At 32.6% G+C, this 16,206-nt stretch overlaps 1 long non-coding RNA gene and 1 pseudogene across 1 annotated transcript; one reads left to right on the top strand and one right to left on the bottom strand.

Moving 5' to 3' along the window:
• Positions 1-6,424: 6,424 nt before the first annotated feature.
• Positions 6,425-7,935, top strand: LOC132302324 (uncharacterized). Its single transcript, XR_009480811.1, has 2 exons — positions 6,425-6,575; positions 7,325-7,935. It is a non-coding gene; the product is annotated as an uncharacterized LOC132302324 (long non-coding RNA).
• Positions 7,936-10,137: 2,202 nt separating this feature from the next.
• The window catches only part of LOC132302323 (uncharacterized), a 99,941-nt pseudogene continuing 93,872 nt past the window's right edge, over positions 10,138-16,206 (bottom strand).

Here is a 16,206-nt window from a genome sequence, read left to right as displayed (position 1 = left end):
TCATTTGAATGAAGAAGAAAAAAACATCACCAGCTAGAAAAAATTTGGGGGTTATTAATCAATTTAAATTTGGTACATAAAGGTTAAATGAGTAATGATTTCTTGCTCACTGGTGAGCAAGAAATTCATCCACACCATACATGGTAACCATTAGATGCTAAAAAAGTAGTCACCGAAATAATATAAGAATCACATCCAACAATCATCATGCATGGTGCGGATGAATTTCTTGCTCACTAATGAACAAGAGATCATTCCTAAAGGTTAAATAATTTATAATGTTGCTGGTGTGAGGTTTGTGCCTCGGTATGTATGCACCCTCAATGGGTCTTTTTATTTGCTTTGAAAGTCGGCTAATATTGGCTTGGAGAATTAATGGTAATTTGATTATTTTGGTTCCACTTTCATTCGAGTCTAATTGTAGTGTTGCCTAATAATGCTAATAGCATGAATTACTCATAAGCATTGACTATGGTTGACTCAAAAAATTAAAAAAATTAATGAGTTAAAAAATACGTATTCAATGATTTATTTAACTTTTTACAAATCAATTTTAATTCAATAATTAAATATAAAGAGGACCTTTATTCTCTTGATAGCATTATTGTAAGGGTAAAATAATTAGGGTAGTAAAATGTTAAATTCTGAAAGCAATACTTTTTATACAAATAATATGATTAGAGTAATATTATTATGAGATCCTCACGTGTCAAAGTCCTAAACTCTCTTTATTTAATCAATGAGAAAAATAGTTTTTTAATTCATTGGTTACATAATGAGAACTCCTGAGAGATTATCATAATAACATTTCTTAAATGGTTATTAAATAAAATTAGATCACACAGATTAAGTTTCAGCGAAAAATTAAAGTTATTTGATTTAAATTGAAAATACAGTATTATAAATGTTGTTAATTGTAACCAACCATATTAAATTTATAAAATGGTTTTGTTTTTCAGTCGTACTTTAAATTTAGTAAAAATATGCATCTTTTGGATTTTAAACTGCATTTATTTTAATAAAGTGATTTAGAAAGTATGAGTTTAAAATGTAACGATACTCAATGAAATGTAAATTTAAAGTGAATAATGAAAATTTGTGGTAGGGACCTTGTGTAAAAGTTCATGAATTGTCACCTTTAAAATAAATTTTTCACAAAATATAATTTTTCAACTATTTTTTAAAATAATTTTTGAAAAGGCTCTCGATGTGAGTCTACATCACTGAAATTTATAAAATCGGGATTCTATTATGTCAGGATAAGGTGCTAGGCATCCCTGAAACATCTACAAAACTTTGTAATTTTACCTTATTATAAAATAATACTCATTTATTTATTAACGACCAGTGGCCTAGCGATATCAGGACCAATGTTGAGTATTTAATAAATTTAGAATTATATTTATTTATTTGAATTTATTTTTAATAAATGAGCATAATTAAATTAGTGTCACTGGTGTCTGATTACTGTTTCATTTGAATGAAGAAGAAAGAAACATCACTGGCTACAAAAAAATTTGGGGGTTACTAATCAATCTAAATTTGGTACATAAAGGTTAAATAATTTATTTATTTAATACAGTATTTGACCATGTTGCTAGTGTGAGATTTGTGCCTTGGTATGTGCACACTTTTTATTTACTTTGAAAGTCCGTTAATATTGATTTGGAGAATTTATAATAGTTTGATTATTTTGATGTGTACATAAATTTGAAATTATTATTTTTAGTTCGGACTTGTAATATAGTTTACAATTTTATCTAGCTTATTTAGTTTGAATTGTGATATGACTAATTTTATTATTTTAATGGATACTTGTTAGATGATTGAGACCAAATGGCCTAACGGTATCATCCTTTGGGGAAGTCAGGAGTTCGAACCTCGGTAGAAATAAGGTGTGTGCATTATTTGCTTTAACTTCATATATATATTCATTTTGAAAATTTTCAATAAATTGCAATCAAATTTGAAAAATGTTTTGTTTTTGGAAAACAAATACGATGCACTTGAATATATATATATATATATATATATACTCACTGGTGTGCAAAGAATTTATACATGAATTAAATTATCACCGTTGAATATAAAACATAAACTACATTTTTAACTGCCAAATAGAATTCAACGGTTACTACTTTAGGTGTGCATGTATTTTCTTGCACACCAGGGAGCAAGAGAACAATCCTGTATGTATATATGTATATTTATATATATATATTCTTCCTAAGTATGCACTTGGGCATTTCAGTCTCTACACAGTGAATTTGACATTAAATAATTAGATATTTAACTAGTATAGTTTTAGATTTTAAAAATCATGAACATTAAATTATTGACTTTCAGATATTTTAGTGATGCATGAATTTTAGAAAAAGTTAAAAATTTGAAAAGATTCGATTGAATGATAAACACATTTTAAAAAAAAAGATAATTTTTTTTAAAAGTCTAAGTAAATGATGTGTGAGTAGTCTTTATTTTAGTTATGATTTTTAATGAAATTATGAATAATTCATAAAAATGAAGGACAATGAAAAATAGAGAATGTTAAGTCACTAGTAGGACGAGAATATAGCATTTTATTAGGAAAAGACACGATGTAAGTATAGGAATAAAAACAAGTCAAGATAAATTAGACCCAAAAAAAATCATTACAGTGTAGTTAATTGAGGAAAAGACACGATGTAAGTATAGGAATAAAAACAAGTCAAGATAAATTAGACCCAAAAAAAATCATTACAGTGTAGTTAATTGAGTCACATCGAATTTAATATACTCACACCAACCCCTAATTCATAAAGTTGTTCACGTAAAAAAAAAAAAAAAATCATTATAGTGTAATTAATTGAGTCACATCGAATTTAATATACTCACACCAACCCCTAGTTCATAAAGTTGTTCACATACTCTTTATGTTGTGTATTTAATTGAGTCACATCGAATTTAATACACTCACACCAACCCCTAGTTCATACATACTTCATCTTTATTCTTTACTTTTTGTTGCTTTCTTTTCTTTTGACTTTCTTCTGGCACAACTGATCACAACCATATACATGACACACACATATACACACACATATCCATATAATAAGTGGACCCTACCAAATCATATATCAAAAAGTGCATGCTAGTATTTATGTGGGTACAACTGTTTGGTTGTCTGGATGAGTGTGTGTAAAAGATATACAAAATAAAAAATAAAAAATAAAAAGAAGAAGAAAAAAACAAATAATAATAATAATAAAAGAAGTTGAATTGTGTGTGCTTCGGGATGACAACCAGCTTTAAATTTGTATTCTTCCTATTTAATTAATAAGAATTTCATATTCTTTACGGACTGTCTCATCCGGCTCCTTTTATACCTGTTTTTTTTTGGTCCCTTGTTCATAAACTAATGTTGGCTGCTCAAGTTGACATTGATTAAACCGACTATATTTTTGCATTGTAGATGTGTGTTCAGTACTTAAATATTACTCATTAAAGTACTTAAGTGTACTAATAAAAATTACCACATTAAGAAATAAAATATATATATTTATATAAAAAATTATAGTCCTTTCTTTTTAAACCTATGTTGGCTAATTTATTTCATGTTGATTAATTTAAACCTATTTCTAAATTTTATTATATTGTCCTTTTGATTTTCATTTTTTATAGAAGCCATTTCAGCAATAAATAAGAATTTCTTATGCAAGTATTTCATGTTGTTGGGAAGGGAATGAGGGATAAAGTTGTCTTTAATGGTGATTTTAGTTAAACACATGTACTTTCCAGAAATAAAAAGAATGGAGAAATTAAATAGTGGGAATTAACAAGTTAATTATTAAAATATGCTTTGCCTCTCTACTTAGACACTCAATTTTTATCATCCTTATCAAAATAAGAGAAGGCTACATCAACCTTTTATTTCATTTTGTTCAGTAATTAATACTCCGTACAATAATAATAATAATAAAGATCAATTAATTATCTCCTTCTCTTTTATTTCCTTCCTACTTGACTAAACAATTTGTTTTCGTAACTTTTAGGGAGCCAAGAATGGGAGTCAAAAAAAAAAAAAAAGGATATATTTTCACTTATTAATTCACAAGGCAAAAGGAACTAAATATGATATTACTATTTGTTAATTTGAATGGAAAATAAGAAATTATTTTTTACCAAAATCAGGGGCAAAATGAGTAAATGTTAAACTTATATCTTTTTTCGTCAATTCTTTTCATTTTTTACGTGTGGGAAATAGAGCTACAATAGTTTAAATTTTTGTTTGGTTTAGTGTTTTCTATTTTTTATTTTTCATATAATAGAAAAAAATCGTTCTAATTGTAGCTCCTTGTCCTTACTCTTTTATCCCATTCCTGGCCTTTCTCCCAAAACACTGGTCCAATGCAAAACTAATGTTGGCTGAGTCAGTCCGTTCCGAATATGAAATTCTTATTAATTAAATAGGAAGAATACAAAATGTGTAAAAAATAATAGAAATAAGTACATTTCATAGTTTAAATATTTTTTCAGTAAAAAAAATCTTAATACAATATGTAGAATGATGACAATATAAATACATAATATCTTGATTTATACTACTATTTCAAAATACTGTTTATAGTGATATTAACCATGCCAATGGTTGAGTTAAATTTCGTTTTAATGGATCTATTACCCTTTTATTGTATTACCTAAATCAAAAAATAAAATGATAAAAAAATCTAAAATCTAAAAATTTCGTGCAAACAATTATTTGGAATGGATTGTGTGAGTACCAATTAGGATTTTTTTTTTTTTTTTTTTAAATTTATTACTATTTAAAAGAGAAACAGAAACGCGATAAACGTTGTTAAAGTATAGTGAATTATTTTTAATTTAAAACGGTGCAGTTTTTAAACTTTAAAATTAATATTGTTGAATTTTTAACTTTGGACAACTATTGTCTTTCAAATTAAGACCATAGTTACAATAAGAATTTGCATTCTAATAAGAATTTGTATTGTTCCTATTTAATTAATAAGAATTTCATACCATACACTAAATCTTGTCATATATAAATACTATTTTGATAACAAAATAAAAAAAGAAAGTAAAAGGCAATTGGTGAGCAGAGCAGGTTAGGTTATGGAATTATGTATAATCTATTCCCCATGCTTATAAGCTTTGATCTTAATGACAATAGAGAATTATTTACGACAAATCTAAAAAAAAAAAATGAGAACCATCACAGATTACGAGTTAAAAATAAACTATCGTCCTAGGAAATAAGCTCAACCTAATTATTTAGATATTGGACCTTATTTGGCTAGGACTAATGAGTAGACGCGGCCGCATGTTTAATGACAATATAAAAGCACAGCAAAAAGGAAGCTAACTTTTTAGAAAATTATTATTTTTAAAAGTACAGTAATCTTTTCATTATTTTTCAGAAAATGATATCCTTGAAGACTCATCAAGGAGTCTGAGAGGTTGCAGAATTAAATGGTAAGCGTGTTGACTGGCTGGAGGCCAACAACAGAATTTGCTACAGTTCTGGATCTATTTCGAGTCCGGAGTACACTACAAAACCTGTTTAAAACCTTTTGCTTCTAAGTACTCTCTCTACAGTCTCTCGCCGGAAACTCTCCTTTCTCCGGCTATGAGGTACTACTGCTTTTTCTTCTTTTTGAGTTGGAGTTTGAGTTCATCCATCGGAGTGTGTGTGTGTGTGTGTGTATATATATATATATAATTTTAGTTTCTTCTACAGTAACTAGAAGTGTGTTTGTGTGTGTGTGTGTGTGTGTCTCTCTCTCTCTAACCATTTCATCTCTCTATCTTTCTCTCTAACCATTTCTGAAGCTCTTCCCCTCCACCAAAAACTCTCTCTCTGGGGCAAAGTTTTCTCTCTCCGGCAACATCTCGGAGCCACCGCATAAGCTCGGTTTTTTTTTTTGCTCTGTCTCTGTCTCTGTCTCTGTCTCCTTCTTCTCTCCCCCTCCTCCATCTTTTTTTCCTTCTGTTTAATAATATATTATAACCACTTGCTGATTGTTCATTTCCTAACTTCTGTAAGTTTTCTTAACTGATCTTCACTTCTTTTTTTTTCTCTCTCTCTAAAGGTTTGCTTCAAGACTTCCTAAATTAACTTCTGTAAGTTTTTCTTAACTAATCTTCACTTCTTTTTTTTATTATTTTTTATGTTATACGCAAACACATACAAATAATATATACACATATATACTTCTATATTAGAAATCATTTACTTGGATGCTTGTGTTTCTTTATATCTATATATTGATTGTACATATCTGATTGTTAAAGGATATATGTATATTTGCTGAAAAGGAAAATTGAAGAATTGAGTGTTTTTTTTTTTTTTTTTTTTTTTTCTTTTTCTCAAAAGGTAAGAATGGATTGTTTTTGTCTCTGTCTCTGTCTCCTTCTTCTCTCCCCCTCCTCCATCTTTTTTTCCTTCTGTTTAATAATATATTATAACCACTTGCTGATTGTTCGTTTCCTAACTTCTGTAAGTTTTCTTAACTGATCTTCACTTCTTTTTTTTTCTCTCTCTCTAAAGGTTTGCTTCAAGACTTCCTAAATTAACTTCTGTAAGTTTTTCTTAACTAATCTTCACTTCTTTTTTTTTTTTATTTTTTATGTTATACGCAAACACATACAAATAATATATACACATATATACTTCTATATTAGAAATCATTTACTTGGATGCTTGTGTTTCTTTATATCTATATATTGATTGTATATATCTGATTGTTAAAGGATATATGTATATTTGCTGAAAAGGAAAATTGAAGAATTGAGTGTTTTTTTTTTTCTTTTTCTCAAAAGGTAAGAATGGATTGTTTTTGTGATCACATATCGTATATACACACAAACACACATCAAATTAAAAAATGTTCCTTTTAATCAAATCCTTTTTCTTTCTATTAAAAAAAACTAAAACTGATTGCATGCTTTACCAGTTGATTATAATATATATCTTGAAAACAATCATAAGTTTAGGTCATTAACAACAAAATCATTGATGATTTGGTTGCTTTCGTCAAATATTTGTTGTTTTTTCATGTGACAATGGGGTCATGCATGTAGCAAATTAATAGTTTGAAGTTTGAGTTTTCATAACATATATGGTCACTAGGAGAGAGTGTGTGTATATATATAATTTTAGTTTCTTCTACAGAAACTAGAGATCTCTAACCCTTTTGTGTGTGTGTGTGTCTCTCTCACCATTTCATCTCTCTTTAGCTCTTTGTTTGTGAAAAATAGTGATTTTGTAGTCTTTGTTCGGCTTCAAGATCTTCACGTTTAATCTCTGTCTCTGTCTCTCTCTCTAAAGGTTTTGATTTTGGAATGGAAAATTTGGATGCGCCAACTTTGGATGTGGCTACAGACTTGCTTGAGCAGATGAATGACCTCAAACTGGAACTCAAAAAGAAGGTAAGGAAGGGCTCCCTTGTTTCTTGTTTTACTGGTTCTTTTTGTTGTATGTATTTGGTGACTCAGTGACCTCAAACTGGAACTCAAAAAGAAGGTAAGAAGTTCTCATGCCCCAAACTTTTTTCATTGTATCCACAACCGGTGCTGTGGATGTCTTAGCACAGATGAAAATGCTTGGGTGGCATGGGAGGTTGAAAGTAAAAGATGGCCTGCATCATTGTTTGAGGGAAACGATTGAGTTAATGCTGGGGAGACTAAGGCTTTACTATAGTTAACTGAATTCCTTTCCAAGGCCGCAGTCGATTTCGCCAATGGTGGCTATTCCCTTAATTATGGCAATGTCATGTTTTTAACTTTAAGAACTAAGATTTGATGTTTGGACCGCTTGGTAATTTGGTTTTGTATGCTAATAGTCGGCGCACCATATGACTCCATTCCTCCTTGTTACATTGATTCTAGCAATGTCATGTTTTTAACTTTAAGAATTATATATGATTTGATGCTTGGTAATTTGGTTTTGTATGCTAATAGTCTGCCCACCATATCCATTCCTTGTTACAGCTGCGATGGTAAAACATGGCAAGTTTACATCTCAGCCCCATCAGTACCTTAAGGTGGTGGAATAGGTAATCAGGTTTTGTAACATAACTATTCAATATAATCAAAAGGAGGCGGAAATTATATAATCAGTACAACTTACACACTTGCGTTGTTGTTGACCACAAATTCAAGTAAATTCTTATTTTGATTGGTCAGAACACCACCCCCACGACAAACTGGAAACTTTATATCCCAAAGTCGCAAATAGCTATCCAGTCCTGGAGAAAGAATAAGTTTTTCACTTCAGTGGTTGCAAGAGAAATTTACCCTCAACTCTCTGTTTTCAAACAAGAATAGAATGGAAGAAAGTTAGTAGGTGACACAAGGTTATATATTGTCCTCAGAACTATTATGCAACTGTCTGGACCAACAGATGAAAAGATGTCTCCTTAAATTTGCTTCTTCATAAAGATTATTCGACTTACAACACAATACAAGCACCAGAGACCAAAGTCAAAATCTACATCAATCAACAATGGGAAGCAAAAAAAAATCATAATCGACACAATATGATCAGCTTAGAAGTACTACCTTACAGGTTGGGTTCTGGGCATAATGCATATGTGTATGTGCAAATTCACATGGTGATGACAATATTAATCATCCCAGACAAGTTGACAAACCTACCAATGAATTAATTTACTGATAAGGTGTTGAGGATGTATTGGAAGTATTTGGGGACAAATCAACTACAAATAACCAGAAAAAACCCGGATGGAGGTTCTGTGCTATGCACAATCCACAGCTATGGCAACATTTCATTATCCAAAAATTTGAACCAAATCAAAATAGAAATAACAATATGTTTCATTCCAGATCACACTTTAATATCAGTTATTGAAATAATTTCTTATATGCCCAGCAGTAAGATCGCTTTTGAGATTTGAAATCACCATCTGAAACTTTATTTCTCAATTAATAACTTACAACAAAGGCAAATCTTACCATTATGCAATTTATATCAAACCTTTTTATTAATTCAATACTAAATGAACAGCGAGAGATGGAAGTGATATCTATGGAGGTGAGAGAATCATTTAGGATCAAGGTATGTTGAACAGGTTGCTCTTGATTGATATCAAGTTATCAACATTGGGTACTCTCTATTTGTGGGACAATAGGGTGGATTAGAAAACTGATGAATGGAGAAGGTTCTATTTGTTTCCAATCATATTACAAATTACAAACTCAAAGGATGTTCATTTGGTCCTTCATGGGTGTATATGGACCGGTCGAGGATGCCCACATGGGTGAGCTTTGGGATGATCTTATGGAAGTAAAAAAAGTGATGGGAGAAGCCTCGTGTATAGTATCCTCATTTAGGGGGGAAAGAAATTGTGAGTGCCATGCAAGATTTTGTAGATTTTATTCCTTTAAAGGGAACAACATTTACCTGGCAGTAGGCAGAAGTCTCCCACCATGTCTCAAATGGACCACTTTACTCATCTCTTGAAGGCAGTAGTCTCCTTTTCTTTTCTTGAATACCGAGGCCTGTCGGACAGACCGCCAGTCGGGCTTGGGGCTACAAACGAACTGGAAAGATGGGCTTGGCAGACTAGAACCCCAAGCCCAGGCTCGCTCAATAAGGAGGCTTATATCTTTTTGGTAGCGTACGATTAGGGTTTAGCTTGGTTACCCATATATATGAAAATGTAATCATTTTCATGACTGATTGAGATTATTGATCATTGATTCAGAGCTCTCCCCCTAATTTCTTCTCTATTCTTCTTCACTTTTCTCTCCCCTGTTCCTCCATCTACAAACTAAAAACTACATATTAATGATTTAATGGATAGTTATCCTTTAACTCCTTGACAAGATAGACCTCAGATTAAGCAATGGCTAGACTGCACGGTTTTGGCCCAAATGGGCTAATCCTGGCCTGTCCAGCGCAAGTTTGGTTCCAGTTGAAGAATAAAGAGCTAAATCTCCACCAAAATTCTTAATGTCAAAAAATTCAACTACTCACTCAAGCAATAATTGCAAGGATTAACTTGGACCAATTACAAACATGAATTCGAAATGCAAAAACATCAATGGTAACCATTTCAATATGGCAGACTACCCACATGTACATACATAAAAAATACATAGAAAATCAAGTTCTTGGAATTATGTGTATACGAAACTGTAAATTTCTGTTCGAACATCAACAAAAGCAAGGTCACCCAATCCATTTCCTAGAAATATTGTATGACCATCTAGATCTTCAGTGACTGCTTTAATTGGGGTCTCGCGAAAATCTGGCCTTCTCTTAGTAGAAATATCATAGAGGCGAACCTGCAGAAGATAATAAGGAATACAAGTTACCAAGTGGGCAAGTGGCCGGTAAAACCATCATTTGGGTTTTTGCCATGGACCTAAAGTAACTAACTTCCCTCAACATATCATTTAATTAGTTTATTTTATAATCGGATCCCTATATATTTGTGGATCACTAACAAATTATTCAACAAACAATTGGTTGATGCTTCTAATAACCTCTGACCTACTTTGCCCAAAAACTGAACTACCATTATTTTTTGTCATGGCCTCACTTGATTACCGGAATTGGACAGGATTGGAAAGTCACTCTTGCAGCCATGGTTTACTGTCCACTTGAAAAGGTTTGGGAATTCAAAACTGCCAGAGGAAATGAAGCACCCTTAAATTGAACTCAACCAAGAGCTTATCTTGGATCGAGTTCCATTACTTTCCTCTAAACTCAAAGCTGTGGACTTTAAACTTCTAGTGGCCATGAAGATTTTCAGTGACCTTAATTAACTTTTCAGAAGATTCTTGTGGACTGAGACTGAGATGATTGAGGCCTTATGGGGATAAAGTTGCTTGGAAGAAGTGATTTTACCTAAAAAGGAAGGCGGCTTAGGAATAAGAAGTTTGGCTAGCTGGAATAGAGATAGAGTTCCTATTGTGAAGCATAACATACAATGATACATCTGATGTAAACTAATTATAAACTAATGTAGTCCCCAAGCTAAGGGTCAATCCTGGAGGTTGTTATAAACTAAGACGCGAGCTCTTGGTGAAACCACCACCCCATTACAAACTAATTTATTTTGAAATTAGTTAAACCATAGTTAAAACCTCATCCAATTGGGATAGAACTGTCAAATCACAATGCAGCTTCACTTGATGAACAAACTAGATTTCCAAAGCCTTGTCACAGCTAAATACACTTGCTTGAATGGAGTACACAGTTAGATAAGCAAGGTAACTAAAGAACATCTCCGAATAGGTTTAAACCCTAAATTAAAGGGTAAAAGGGTGTCACTTCACAATACAGCTCCAAGAATGATCTGCAGTTGCCTTCCACAGATCTATATAGCTAAGATACACTTGCTTAAGATATAAACTCAGGGAAACCAGCAAGATATAGCAATGTAAGAACACAACAGCCTTTTAATCTTTCAAACCCTAGTTTTAGCCTTTCAAAGGTAAAACTGGAATTTCACTTGAACATGAAGTTAAACCTAGTTTCCACAACCTTGATAACTCAATACATACTTGCTCAACAGGTTGAAACAGTGGATGGAGCAAGATAAATCTCAGTTCACAATAGGCTTGAAACACATTTCTAGCGACGGTAAAAACATCTTGTGAGAGTTTTTGATATTGCTGTGTTTAATCATGTTGGTATTCATCTCTATGCTTTGGTATTAGACGCTTCCCTTATCAACACGAAGTTGAGAAAAATGGAGAGACATTAGGGTTCGAATCGATTTTAATTGTCTAATAAATTCCGAAGTTGCAAGCATAAATTGATCTAGTGGACTAGAAATTAGAGTTGGAACTCCAGAGAAAAAATAGAGGAAGTGGAAGCTAAACTTTTTTTTTTTTGAAAGATGATACAACTGCCAAGTCCAAGTACTGTCATTTAGGACTTATTAACTAATTTCTCCAAATTGCAATAGCTGTACATTTACACAAATAACATCATCTGGAGAAATTAGCAGCAGACTAGTAACTAGCAGCAATCACACTACTGCCAACCAATCAGAACAAGTAAGAAGCATAAATTCATTAAGTTTGCTTTAAGTGTTAATATGCTAGCAAAACAGAGGTGGAGAATGAGAATTGAGGATGGGAGGGAATTTTATTTTATTTATTATTATTTATTTATTTATTTATTTTTTCTTAATTAATTAATTACTGATTCTAGCAAGAAACCCGCGCACTCACGTGACCATCCTTTGACCTTCTACCTTAAAAGATGAGAAATACCACGCCTTAGGCGGTCAATATGAGTTCACTCTACGAAACAAAAATATTTCCTCAATGTTTTCTTTGGTGGCCACAGTAAAAAATGGTGCCTAATTTCAAAGGTCAGCTAATTAGGGGAATATATCTCCTATTCAGCAATTTTTTACACCCGAAGACTGTTTGAATATCTCTTGTAAGCTGATTTCACCATGAAACATCCATCTCCTGAAAAAGCCCAAATTTGGTTATCATCACTCCTAGACTCCTAATAGGAATTTTGAGAATTCAAACAGTCTTCGGGTGTAAAAATTGGTGGAATATGTCTCATATTCAGCAATTTTTTACACCCGAAGACTGTTTGAATTCTCAAAATTCCTATTAGGAGTCTAGGAGTGATGATAACCAAATTTAGGCTTTTTCAAGAGATGGATGTTTCATGGTGAAATCAGCTTACCAAGTAGCTTTAATGTTGGCTCAGCATAATAATAGCTCTTTTGTGAAGGCTGCAGTTATAACATATTAGAGCTAAAGAAAAATAAAATCTTCATTTCTTGTGGAACTGCTGCCATGGAAGAATTCGGGTTTTTCTGAACTTGAAACAAAAGGGTGCAGGGATGTTGATACTTGTGGTTTCAGTTTTGAATCAGTATAGATGAGGGGTCATCTCACCAATCTATGCAGCAGTGGCTCAGAAATCTGATGGACATCCTAGCCAAATTCTGATATCAGAGAGGACTTATTGAGTCTGCTAGCTTATATGTGGTGGAAACTTTGGAAGAACAGAAAGAATTTTATTTTTTTATATTGTCTGAACTTGATATTGTTTCGGTTTCTGTGAACCAATGGAGTGAATTGAGGGCTATTTTATTAGATAACAAAGCTTCTGGTAAGGGTGTTGCTAACAACCCTGATGTTAAAATTCTAGACACGGAATTGATCCTCTTAGAAGAAGTTTGGGATTGCACCAAGGTATGGTCGATGTTGATCCCATTGGTAGTGGTGCTTTGAGGTTACACTAGCAGTTACTGATGTTATAAAAGGCAATTGGATTCTCAGAGTCTTGTATGCTAAAACTGTTGATTGCAAGAGAGCTGCACAATGGTATTGTCTAAGAGCAAAGCATAATGTTTGGAGAGACAAATGGCTAATAATTGCCGGACATCATTGTGCTTTTTATAGGGCTGTGGTTAATTATATATGTTGCCATTGTTGGTTCTGATCTCTATGCTCTGGTGTTAGATGCTTTCCTTATTAACACAAAAGTTGTGAACATGCATAGACATTAGGTTTCTAATCTGTTTTAATTGTTTAAAATAAATCCGAAGTTGCAAGCATAAATTGATGCAGTGGACTAGATTTCAGAGTAGGAACTCCAGAGAGAAAATAGAGGAAGTGGAAGCTAAACTTTTTTCTTTCGAAACAGGATAGTACGTACTGCCAATTCCAAGTACAGTCATTGGGGATTTTTTAACTGATTTCTCCCAAGTCCAAAGACAATCATTTGGGACTTTTTAACTGCCTTCTCCAAATTGAAACAGCTCTTCATTTACATAAATAACGTCTTCTCAAGAAATTAGCGGCAGAGTACTAACCAGCAACAGTCACACTATTGCCAAGCAATCAAAACAAGCAAGAAGCATGAATTAATTAGTAGCTTTTGGTAATATATACACACACAGAATTGATCCTCTTAGAAGAAGTTTGGGATTGCGCCAAATACCGTTGATATTGATCCCATAGGTAGTGGTGCTTTGAGGTTGCACTAGCAGTTATTGATGTTTGAAAGGCAATTGGATTCTCATAGTCTTGTATGCTAAAACTGTTGATTGCCAGAGAGCTGCACATAGTATTATGTAAGAGAAAAACATAATGTTTGGGGAGACAAATAGCTAATAATTGCCGGACATCATTGTGTTTTTGTGGGCTGTGGTTAATTATATATGTTGCTACTGTTGGTTATGATCTCTATGCTCTGGTGTTAGATGCTTCCCCTGCAGTCTCATCATCCAGTGAAAACTAAAGAAACTAGATAACTACCTTAATTAGATTTGAAGATACTGATTGAATTGGAAACATACAACATCTGCATCTTCAGTTGATTCCAATCTATCGAGTGTACCATGCAGGGTGCTCAAGAAAATTGTCAAATGAATTTGTTTATATAGACTCAAAAGGTTACACACACACACACACACACACACATATATATATATAAATATATAGTAGACCATAATACAGAGAGTAGAGGATATTGAGTAGATGCATATTTAGAGCAAATAATGGTAACATATTAAGCATTTAAAAAATAGAGGGGCTCAACTTTCATAACTTGCAAAATATACAAATGAATCTCCAGATTACCATTTACAATTAGAAGCAACAAACTAATGTAAAGCACAATTTACAAGTGACAGAGAAATGACTACGAATTAACCAGTAACTATACAAAGGTCGATTAATATAGCCAAAAGTTTTCTTGGATTTGATCGATGTTGTCGACTGAAAGTGATGGCTAATCATCAGTCATAAGAAGTTCAGATAAAGAATTGAGTTGCGCTTGCGATTCTGGATCAATGTCCTCCGAAAACAAGTCTTCTGCTGCTATTGTATAAGAAGAGTTCATTAATGTGATGTTGGGCAGATCATCAAACAGTCCTGCAAGAGTCTCATCATCATCATGTGCTGGAAGTTGCTGATCAATATCAAAGGATGTATTGTTGGGTAGTTTCGGTGGAAGCAACTGATCAGGCTGACTATCCATTATTGTTACTGTGGACACAGATTGATCAAAGTTTTATGGAGTTGTTGAGACCTCATCATGATCATATCTCATCTTCTTACTATGTCTAAGGTTTTCTTCTTTGGATACTTCATGAGCATGATGCTTTGGTGCTCTCTTGAGATGTTTAGAATCATCTCTTTTGATTTTGCAAACTACATAATCATGAGTGCCTTCTTCTATTCCATTCAAACTCACACCGCCCAATGAATACTCGTGCATAGTCCAATGACCTTTTGGCATGATCAAGAACTCATCTTTCTTCACATCTACTTCAAAACACAACATCTTCTTGGATCCGATAAGCTCTTTCTCTTCATTATAAATCTTCTTGATGCCGGTTTGGCCATCCCATGTCCCACATCTGGCTCTCCGAACAATTCTCTTATTCTCGCGGTCAATTTTCTTCAACTGGGTGAAGACGTAGATAACAAATTCGTTGGACTTTAATGAATACAATGGATCTTGCACCGTTAATATATTCCACGGTGCTTCACCATAAACATCACACTCCAAAATTACACCTTCGCAAGGTAACGATTCTTGCTTCACTTTTCTTCTGAGATAGTGGGTGAGGAGTTCTTCTTCTGTGGGAGCGAACTGAAATCCTACAGGCATGAACAACATATTTGTGCTATTAGGATTAAGAAAAAGTGGGCTAAGGCGATGCTGGAAAAAGAGCGAATAAGAGGAGGCGCTGCTGATAAAAGAGGGAATAAGAGGGTGGAGGCGGTGCTGATAAAGAGGGCTAAGGCGATAAGTATGTGTATATATAGAAATAACGAGGGCTGAGGCGGTGCTAAATTAAGTGTAGTTTACTTGGTAGAGAAGTAAGAACGTTTATGGAAATTATATATATGTATATCTATCTGTATGTGATCATATATATATGTATACTTGGGAGAGAAGTAAGAAGGTTTATGGAAATATATATATATATATATATATATATATATATATATATATATATATCTATTTGTATGTGAGCGTATATCTATTTTTTCACTTCTTTTTTTTCACAGGTATATTCAGACATGAACTTAAATATGTTACCTTTCCAAAAAAAAAAAAAAAAAAAAAAAAAAAAAAAAAAACTTAATTAGAATGTAGTGACTTGGGAGGAAAGGAACATAGATATTGTAATAACAAAAAAGATTCTAAAAGATATCATGAAATCTTTCTACTTTGATTACATGAGAGAG

The sequence above is a fragment of the Cornus florida genome, unplaced genomic scaffold, assembly GCF_030987335.1.
Source record: "Cornus florida cultivar Cherokee Brave unplaced genomic scaffold, ASM3098733v1 CherokeeBrave_3.0.0_Hap2_Chr04, whole genome shotgun sequence".
Classification (NCBI taxonomy): domain Eukaryota; kingdom Viridiplantae; phylum Streptophyta; class Magnoliopsida; order Cornales; family Cornaceae; genus Cornus; species Cornus florida.
Note: the sequence above shows the minus strand (reverse complement) of the source record. Positions and strands in the feature narration are given on the sequence as shown.